Below are 9,971 nucleotides of genomic sequence, written 5' to 3'. Positions count from 1 at the left end.
TCTTGTCTGTAAAATCATTACATTTTCTCCATCGGTCTTCAAGGAACTTTGATTTAAATCAAGGCCTTTAAGTCATGAATCTCACAACAAATTAATGGTGTAAATTCACGAATTTCATAAAGCAGGCATAGGCAGTTATACTATCAGCCCCACTTAAGCTGCATTCATGTCTCTTTCTACTCACTCCTCTAGAACATTTGACATAAGCCTTGTTGAGTTAACGGAATTATGCCAGAACACAGTGCATGCTATGAATTCATTATCTGAAATTATTGAAACTGTATTTCTGCAGTACAGTGCATCATACACGGCTACAGTGGAACATACTATATTGGTCACATCTTTTCCCACAGAGAAAGGTCTTTGCAAAGCTATAACTTAACAATGCGCCATGACTTTTAGTGAGATATCTTCGTTTGGATTCCTTCAAAGGAAATCGTGAGTGAAGGATTTAAAGGCAGGCTGTTTATTTGGGAAGGCATCCTAGAAAGAACCCCTGAGGAAATATAAAGTTTCTAAAAAGAAATGAAGAAAATCTAGAATACATTCTCACCGTGAGTATATAGAGCTTCTTCCAACTGAAGACTCTGAGAATCCTCAGAATTGTCCAACCAAATAATGCAGAAGTGGAGGCATTGATCTATTGGGGAGTGTTTGCCTCTGAGGGTTGCTTCAGGGGAGCTATCTACTCTGTATTTCCTGGTCATGACTGCCCAGGCTGGACCAAGCTCCAATGAAGCTAGCTTCTGTGAATACAAGAGCTACTCAAGCCTGAGCAAACTATACATCAGCATTCCAGAACCTGAGCTATGCAGTTGAAGTCATGTGGCATTAAAAGATCTGTTATCAGACAATAGAAGTCAATATGATCCTGCTTTTTTGAAAACCATAATTACAATATTGTCTTTATTTTATTTTATTATTTTTTTGAGACACAGCCTTGCTCTGTTGCCCAGGCTAGAGTGCAGTAGCACAGTCTCGGCTCACTGCAACCTCCGCCTTCCAGTTCAAGAGATTCTCTTGCCTCAGCCTCCCGAGTAGCTGGGATTACAGGCATGCACCACCACACCTGGCTAATTTTTGCATTTTTGGTAAAGACAGGGTTTCACCATGTTGGCCAGGCTGGTCTCAAACTCCTGACCTCAGGTGATCCACCTGCCTTGGCCTCCCAAAGTGCTGGGAGACAATATTGTCTTTGTACAGTTTAATATAAAAGTATGTGTCATAAACACCTTGCAGACTCAGGAACACAGCAGTCTCCTCTAAGGACAGAGCAGTCATCATCTCATTAGAAAACAAGCACCTTCAACTCACTGTGTTTCTCTCCTTGCTAGGGCTCCTAGGAACTCAAGTTTTCAGCTGCCCTTCAATAACTTACACTTCCCTTTGCATTTCTTTTGTAATTATTTCATCACCATAGTAATGTCAAGATTTTATCCTGAATTTTCTAGATTTTTCATCCCTTCAAGTGTCTTAGATATTGTCTCAAATCCACTTCAGAACTAAAAGAAAAGGGCCTGGATTACAAATAACAAATAAAAGGCCAACCCACGGAAAGGAATAATTCATTATGATATTTAGTAGGAGCCAAGGGAATTGAGTCAGAGATAATACTTGTGTTGAGTCTGTGCTTTTTTCAAGGTGTGATATATTTATTTTGAACCCCACATGTCTTTGTTGTGCAGATGAGGAACTCAAGTTTCCAGGGAACCAAATGTCCTGCCTAAAGTCAATCATCTAGTGAATGGAAGAGCCAAGACCTGCAGGCAAGTCTGGTTCCATCTGTTGTGTTCTTTATGCTATGGCCTTTGGGTACTGAAAACACAGTGACTCATATTAGATCATTTGTAACAATGGAGAGATGCAATATATATCTGTAATCATATATTACATATTGTTATTTCTGCTTTCCTTTAACTTTGAAACTTTTCCAAAATCATAGCGATAATGGAGAATGCAAGATTTAGCCTCAAGTCAACATTTCCTCTTCTTTTGAAATATTTCTAGAGCTGGTTGGTAATTTTAAGATAGCATACTACTCAATTTGTCATAGTAGTCAAGATTCTTTTAAAATTAGGAGACTGCCTGTCCTTACTAAATGTAAACAATTAGAAACAATTACAAAAGAGCTAGATTATGAATCATTTTAATCTGATATTATTTATTTTGAAAAGCAGATTAATGATGGGTACACATTTCAACTGAAGTTTGCTTGTGTTTTGGGAGACTTGGTGCTTCCACAGGGATGGTGCAGGGAGAAACAGTACTTACAAACTGCTGGTTCCCACTGACCTGGCCCATTTGCTTTGGACAAAGCTCATGCCGAACAGCCTTCTTTCTAAATAACTGTGGCTTCCAAATCCCATTATGTCACAGTGTGTACTTAGTCATGGGTATGAATAAATTTTTATTTCATAAGCCAATTTTATGGCAGTCACCAAGTCAAACTATTTGTATGATAAACTTCCTTGATTTGTTTAAAATAACCATCCTGATGGTAAATAGTGGGCACCTCAGAGGAGTTAGCCAATTCCAAGACTTTTCCATCTCAAGGTACTTGTTCGGCCAAACGATTATTTATTCTGGACTCAGAGGACACACCTGGCTTAGTTCAGAAAGTTTAGTTAGTTCACAAAAATGGGTGCTAGTAGGCAAGGGTGATTTCAAATATTGAATAGTGGCATAAAGGTATGCAGTGATCAGAATGGAACTGCCTAGTTCAGAATGACATTTTCTACGAGCAGATATACACAGACTGGTGCATTCAGGTGGGATAGTCCTGGAATTAAATATATCCAGGGATTCTTTATCTGATAGCAAATTTCACAAAATCCAAGGCAGTGGGGTTCAAATTAGTAGTTTATGACTTCAACAGAAAATGTGGACCATAGATGTTTCCTGTTTCCAAATTGGATTGAGATGAATTTAAATGTGTTAATTTGCTTCAGTAGATTCACATCTAAAAATAACAGTGAGAGAAATGTATATACTATCAACAAAATTCAGTTTGCTTGGGAACCAAAACAGCCTTTCACATTGCACATCCTCAGTGATTTCTAAACAGCTGGCAAGGGCTTAAAAATCATCAAAGGTATTTATTAATAACAAACTCAGCATCAAACTTTTGAGACATTAGCATAGCTTTATTTGTATTTTCATTTTGTGACCATTTCTCTGGTGGGAGGAGACTTGACACACGCAGACAATCTGTAGTGAGTTCAGCAATGATACTCATGAATTGAACAAATGCTCACACATACATGCAAAACAGAAAGTTACTCTAGGTAGAGAAATGGATCTCTTATATTCAACTAGAGACAAAGGAAAAGAGATGGCATCATTTTTCTTACCAGCTGTCATCAATGCTTGATATGTCATATAGCTAGATGTAGGTGATTTTTGAAATTCGTAAATGATTGGAAACAATTCAAGTATCCCTTAACAGAGATTGCTAAATAAACTATGGTGAACTACATGATAAAACATTATACATCTGCACCAAAACAAAACAAAACAAAAAAGTGTAAGATTGTTATTAATCAGTTTGGAGAGAAAGTAGTGTTTAATGGTTTATATTAGCATAAAGAAACTAATAAAAGTAGTTATTTATAGTGGGTAGGGTTGGGCTGAATGGAGAAAAGAGTAGAGGATGGGAGTGAGGTTCTCCATACTTTTTTATGTTAAATGAGTTTGTTTTTCTTTCTGCAAAGTTTTCAGGACTTTGCAGCCTTTGTCTCTTACATCCAGACATTGCTTCAGGGGTTTATTATCCTCTCAAGAAAACCTTCCTTGAATGTTCGGCTGGATATAATTTCCCAATTAAATGCCCTATTATACATTAGTAGTAGTAGTATTTTGAGATAGGGTCCTGCTTTGTCACCCAAGCTGGAGTGCAGTGGTGTGATCACCATAACCTCCTCTGCCTCTTGGGCTCAATCGATTCTCCCACCTCAGACTCCCAAGTAGCTAGGACTACAGGCATGCACCTCTACGCTGGGCTGATTTTTGTATTTTTTGTAGAGATGGGGTTTTGCCATGTTGCCTAGGCTGGTCTTGAACTCCTGGGGTCAAGTGATCCACCCACTTGGGCCTCCCAATGTGCTGGGATTACAGGTGTGAGTCACCACGCCCAGCCTATAAGATGTTCTTAGAGCCCTGTACTTTTTCTTCTTTGTGGTTGTCTTTATTGCAATTGTGTATGTGTGTATATATATATTTGTTTACTTATATTTGTTTACTTATTTGATGTTTCTCCTCAAACGCTAGCCTGGGGTCCCTCAAGAACAGGGTCTCAGTTTCTGACTAACTAATTGCTGAATCTCCAATACCTGACATTTCTCAGCTCAGGTTGGCTTCCAAGACCCGTTTCTTGATTGAATAAATGACAGTGCATCCACATCACCCAGCTAATATAAACAAACTTTCATTTTCTGTCTGCATCTGCTTTTTAAATCCACTTTATTTGGGCAATATAGATGGCATTGAGACCCACAGGAAAAATTTTTCAGAAACATATTTATCATTATCCTTTCACACAATAAATTCTATAAAAATACTTTTGCTTATTAACTTTGTATTTGGAAAACATTCTGATGGTAAATAGTGGGCATGACAAGATGGTGAAACATGAAAGGCGGTGCTCATTTTCTATGTCCGAAATTCTGCAATTACTAAAATTTGTGTGCAAAACTGAGCGAAATACCTGTTTATCGGGCAATTTGGCCATGAGGGAGAAGTGAAATATCTGTAATGCATTTGCTCTTGTCCCCCTTTCCTGTACCGTATTACTGCGTCGCTTTCATTTCACTTATTATGACACAATCTCTATCTCAAAAAAAAAAAAAAAAAAAGGCCACAGGCTTCTTTTTCATTACTTTCAGCATGAGCTTTTTTTCTTTTATAAAAATTATTTGCGAAATGCTTACTCCACTTTTTTCTTCATCCCTTCTTCTGGCAGTCTTACATATTTCAAAGTTTTGGAAATTAAATATTTGCATAAATATCCCAATAGATAATGCATCTTTTACTTTTATTTCAGAACACAAGTAAACTCTTCATTTGGGTACAGTATTTCATTTTTTCAAGCTTTCCAAGATAAAATACTATTTTTCCTCTCAAACTAATAAGTAATAAACAATTCAAGACCAAGTAGTAACACTTAAAAAAAATTTTTAGAAAAGTTTATTATTCTTTTACTTTTGCTTCACATATTTTTACTTTTAATAACTGTTATAAATTTTCTATTTCAATTTGTAACCATGTTTATGGTTATGCTTTAAAATTTAATTTAATGTTTAGCTTTCAAAAAATTATTTTCAAGTGACAAATAATTTTGCATAGCTATGGGGTACAATGTGATGTTTTGATCTATGTATATATTGTAGAAAGATTCAATCAAGCTGATTAACATATCCAAAATACTTTTAATCATTACTTGAGATGAATTTGTGGGTTAAATTGGCAGAAATGTAAGAGTGATTAAAATTTATTTTGTGCTGTGAACTGATCTAAACATCTGGTGATACTGGACCACTAAATAGTGCTGTCCATGACACCAGACCATTGAACTTTAGTTATTGGTCTGCTCCTCCAGCTGCTGTAACATATGTTAATTTCTCACAACTGTACCTCTCTCTCTACTAAATTGCCAGTGACCTTCAGACAAGGCTCCAGTGGGTCTTCCAGAGCACCCATGGGATCTAGCTGACCCATTCTCCAGCTGAGACTACATCCTTGTCTTAGGCTGCTCTCCTCATCCCTCTTGTTCCAAAACGCATGCACTGTCAATCACCTGCAGCAACATCCTTATCTCAGGCTCTGCTCCCAGGGAGGCTGACTTATGACCGTGTTTGAAAATATCATAGAATTATGGGAAAGTGATCAGTACTTTATGATATGCTTGTATCCAAAACTTTAGTTTTTGTATAATGTTTTGAGAGATGACTGCCAACAATGTGGCAAGTAAAATTATTGTTTGACACGTATTTTATTTAACCCCCTAGTGTTTTTTTTTTCTTATCTGTAAAATAACAATAAGCACATCTAACTAATGAGTTTATTGGGTCAGTTAAATAATTTAGCATAAGGAGAAAGGGCTGCTGTGCCTGTACTAGGTACAAGGAAATTAGGATTAGTTTTTCTTTAATTACTGGATAGGTTATGAATAAATGTAGCAGAACATTGACTGGAATAATCTGTTGAGAAATTCTGGTACTTTTTTTCCTAGTAATATCTGGTGAATTTTCTAATTCAAGATTTTATGTAGAAAAGAAGTAGGTTCAAGTGAAAATATATAAACTATATCATGTTCCCCAAATGGACTTGACTATACAATTAACTTATATTCTTGACCATGGTATTTTAGTATGCATTTCAAATCCTTCTACAGTGATGTTTGGAAACGCTTAATGTTAATGACTCAGCATCTCTGTGACTTTCATCCTTAGCAGGAGGCAAATACCCATTGGAGACTATTATAACACAGTTGACCCTTGAACAACATGGGTATGATCTGTGCAGGTCTACTTAAACAGGGATTTTTCTCATGACTCTGCCACTCCTGATGATGCAGGATTTTTCTCGGCCTCTTGGCTAGACTTGCAGAAGGAGCACCCCATCTACTCAGCTCACCATGCTCAACCCCTTGCAGGAGAGAGCACGTGAGTGAGCAAGTGCAGGATCCAGCCAGCCACTCTGGGCACCGACACAGGAGCAAGCTCTGTGCAGGGCCCGTGGCTAGACCAGGTATATCACCTTGAGGTGAATGTGGCAGCACCCAGGTGAGGGTGCCCATGAACCCTAAGCCCCAGACAGGGTGTTACAGTGCTCTCTTAGTTCTGTCATCCATGGACAGCAATGTTAGCAGCTCAGTTGGTCCCTGGTGATGGTGCCCTCTGCTGGTGAGGGCAAAGGGTCAGTATGACAGCCTTTCTGGGTACCTGCAGTCAATAGGTCCCAAGCTCTTGTCTGGTGTCCAAGAAGAATGAAGTTGCACAGACAATTGAAGGATGGTGAAGGCAGAGAATTTTATTGAGCTATGAAAATGGGAGGGGAGCTAAAGAGGGGACGGGAAGGGAAGGTCATCTTCCCCAAAGTCAGATGAGTCTGGGTTCTTTACAGGCACAGGATGGGGAGTGCACACTGACTGGTTTGTGAGTATGCAAAAAAGGTTAAAATGAAGACACCACTCAAAAATAGGCATGACAGCATAGAAAACCAATTAAGGAAGGGTAGGTAGATGTAAAATAGGTGAAGGGTGGGGATCAATCAGAGGAAAGAGTGCCAAACAGGAAGATGAGTTCTCAATCCACTCCAGGGATTTAACTTGTAGCTTGGCTTTCAGACTTTAAACTGTGTTGAGCTTGGAGGTGGGGTTTCACTGGGGACCTGCCCCTATCTGCCTAGGCATTTGGCTGCCTCCTGTCACTATCACCAAGACAGCAAGACCAACCCCTCCTCTTCCTCCTCCTCCTCAGCCTCAATGTGAAGACGATGAGGATGAAGACCTTTATGTGGATCCACTTCCACTCAACGAATAGTAAATATATTTTCTCTTCCTTATGACTTTCTTTCTTTTTTTTTTTTTTTTTGAGATGGAGTCTCGCTCTGTCACCCAGGCTGGAGTGCAGTGGTGCGATCTCGGCTCACTGCAAGCTCTGCCTCATGGGTTCAGGCCGTTCTCCTGCCTCAGCCTCCCGAGTAGCTGGGACTACAGGCACCGGCCACCACACCCAGCTAATTTTTTTGTATTTTTAGTAGAGATGGGGTTTCACCATGTTAGCCAGGATGGTCTCGATCTCCTGACCTCGTGATCCGCCTGCCTCGGCCTCCCAAGTGCTGGAATTACAGGCATGAGCCACCACGCCCAGCCCCCTTATGACTTTCTCAATAACATTTTCTTTGTTCTGGCTTACTTTATTTTATGAATACAGTATATAATACATAGAACATATAAAACATGTGTTAGTCTGCTGTTTATGTTATTGGTAAGGCTTCCTGTCAACAGCAGGGTATTAGTAGTTAAGTTTTTGGGGAGTCAAAAATTATAAATGGATTTGACTGCAGAAGGTCAGTGCCCCTAACTCCCATATTGGTCAACTTTATTTTTTTCATTTACATGTATTGCTATTTTTATGTTTTAGTTTTTACCCTTTAGAAAACATTTTACTCTATTTTTTGGATAGAGATTTGACAATCATAATAAAAAGAATGTCCCAGACATATCTTTAGTACAAAAAGCTGATAGTGCACCTTTGTACTACTCAACAAAAGCAAAAAAAAAAAAAAATCACTCCAAAAAGTTGCAAGAAAAGTATCTTCCCTTTCTCCATCCTCCTCTACCTTCCCCAGCCCCTGGTAATCACCATCTACTTTCTACTTCTAGAAGTTCAACTGTTTTATTTGACTTAACAAAATGTCCTCCAGGCTCATCCATCTTGTCACAAATGACAGTATTTCCTGTTTTTTTTGTTGTTTTTTGAGTTGAATAGTATTCCATTGTGTATATGTACTACATTTTAAAATCCACTCTTCTTTGATGAACATTTAGGTTGTTTCCACATCTTGGCTGTCATGAATAATGCTGCAATAAACATGGGAGTGCAGACATCCCTTTAGCATACTGATTTGATTTCCTTTGGTAGATACAGAAAAGTGGGATTGCTGGATCATATGGTATCAGATAAGCAGAATAAGTTCTGGTGTTCTGTTGCACAGCAAGCTTGCTAAGGTTAATAATAATGTATTATATATTTCAAAATACATAAAACAGGATTTTAAATGTTCTTACCATGAAGAAATGATAAATATTTGAGGTTATGGGTATGCTACTCTTTCTAATTTGGTCATTCCACAATGTGTACAAGTATCAAAATACCACTTTGTACTATAAGTATATACAATTATTGTCAGTTAAAAATAAAACACAGCTTAAAAAAGAATGGCAAGAAAACCTTACAAACTATTTGAAAAGATAAATAATTTGCATATTTGCATTTCTCTCTCTCTTTTTTTAATGCAGACGTCTATGATCGTGAATCACTTCTTTTACTTACAGAAGACAGAAGCATTAGCTTGTGCTTTTGGAAATAATCCACAAGGATTTCAGGAAGAAATCAGATTTAGAAAATATCTCCAAGTCTGTAAGAATCAACTTCATGATTCAAGCGAGGGCTTCTCTTTTAAGTTTTTTTTTTTTTTTTAAGTTTCTTATCACTATGCCAAGATGAGCATAATAGATTTTCCAAGAGAAGATTCTGACTTTCTACCCCCAAGACAATTTGAAATGTTCTATGTCAGAAATTCAGGACAAAACTTCATTGTCTTTGACAGAACTTCAAATTGTTTCCTCTGTCATGATGGCTCATCACCTGCTTTTGTGTTATGAGAGTTGAAGTGTTTTACCATCAGATTGTTCTGCTTAAATTCCTCTTCTAGCCTAAAATTCCCTAAACATAAAATTCATGTAGCATAACATTATGCTTCATTGAACCCATTGTATGTTTTTTTTTCTGAGTCAGGTAAAAGAAAAATAGTGTAGAAATAAACTTTAATGATCATACTTTTTTATAGAGAATCAGACTTAAATGCTCACATATTTTTAAAAGAGGTCTTTCATTCTTACAGGTGTCTTCAATATATTCATCTGAATAGCTAAAGGAACATTAATGTTTCAGAATCTCTTCTGATTTACTGCTTAATAATATTTAATATGATCCTTGATGCTGAATATGTGTTTTAAAATGTCTACTACAGGAATTAAGAAAATAGCAATGCATGAGGTGCTGAGTCATTAATGGCATAGCTAGAGCATGCTACTTGATTTTTCTGGAATCATCTTTACTTGCAAGTAAGAGTTCCAGGCAGTGACTTCTGAGGTTTCTGATGGGTCTAAATTGTAAAATTTAAACGAGTCCCATTTCTGCAAAATGCCAGAGTCTCAACTGGTTATAAAATGTAAGTCATTGTGGATT

The sequence above is a fragment of the Pan troglodytes genome, chromosome X (assembly GCF_028858775.2).
Source record: "Pan troglodytes isolate AG18354 chromosome X, NHGRI_mPanTro3-v2.0_pri, whole genome shotgun sequence".
NCBI classification, from domain to species: Eukaryota; Metazoa; Chordata; class Mammalia; order Primates; family Hominidae; genus Pan; species Pan troglodytes.
This window is presented reverse-complemented; position numbering follows the sequence as displayed.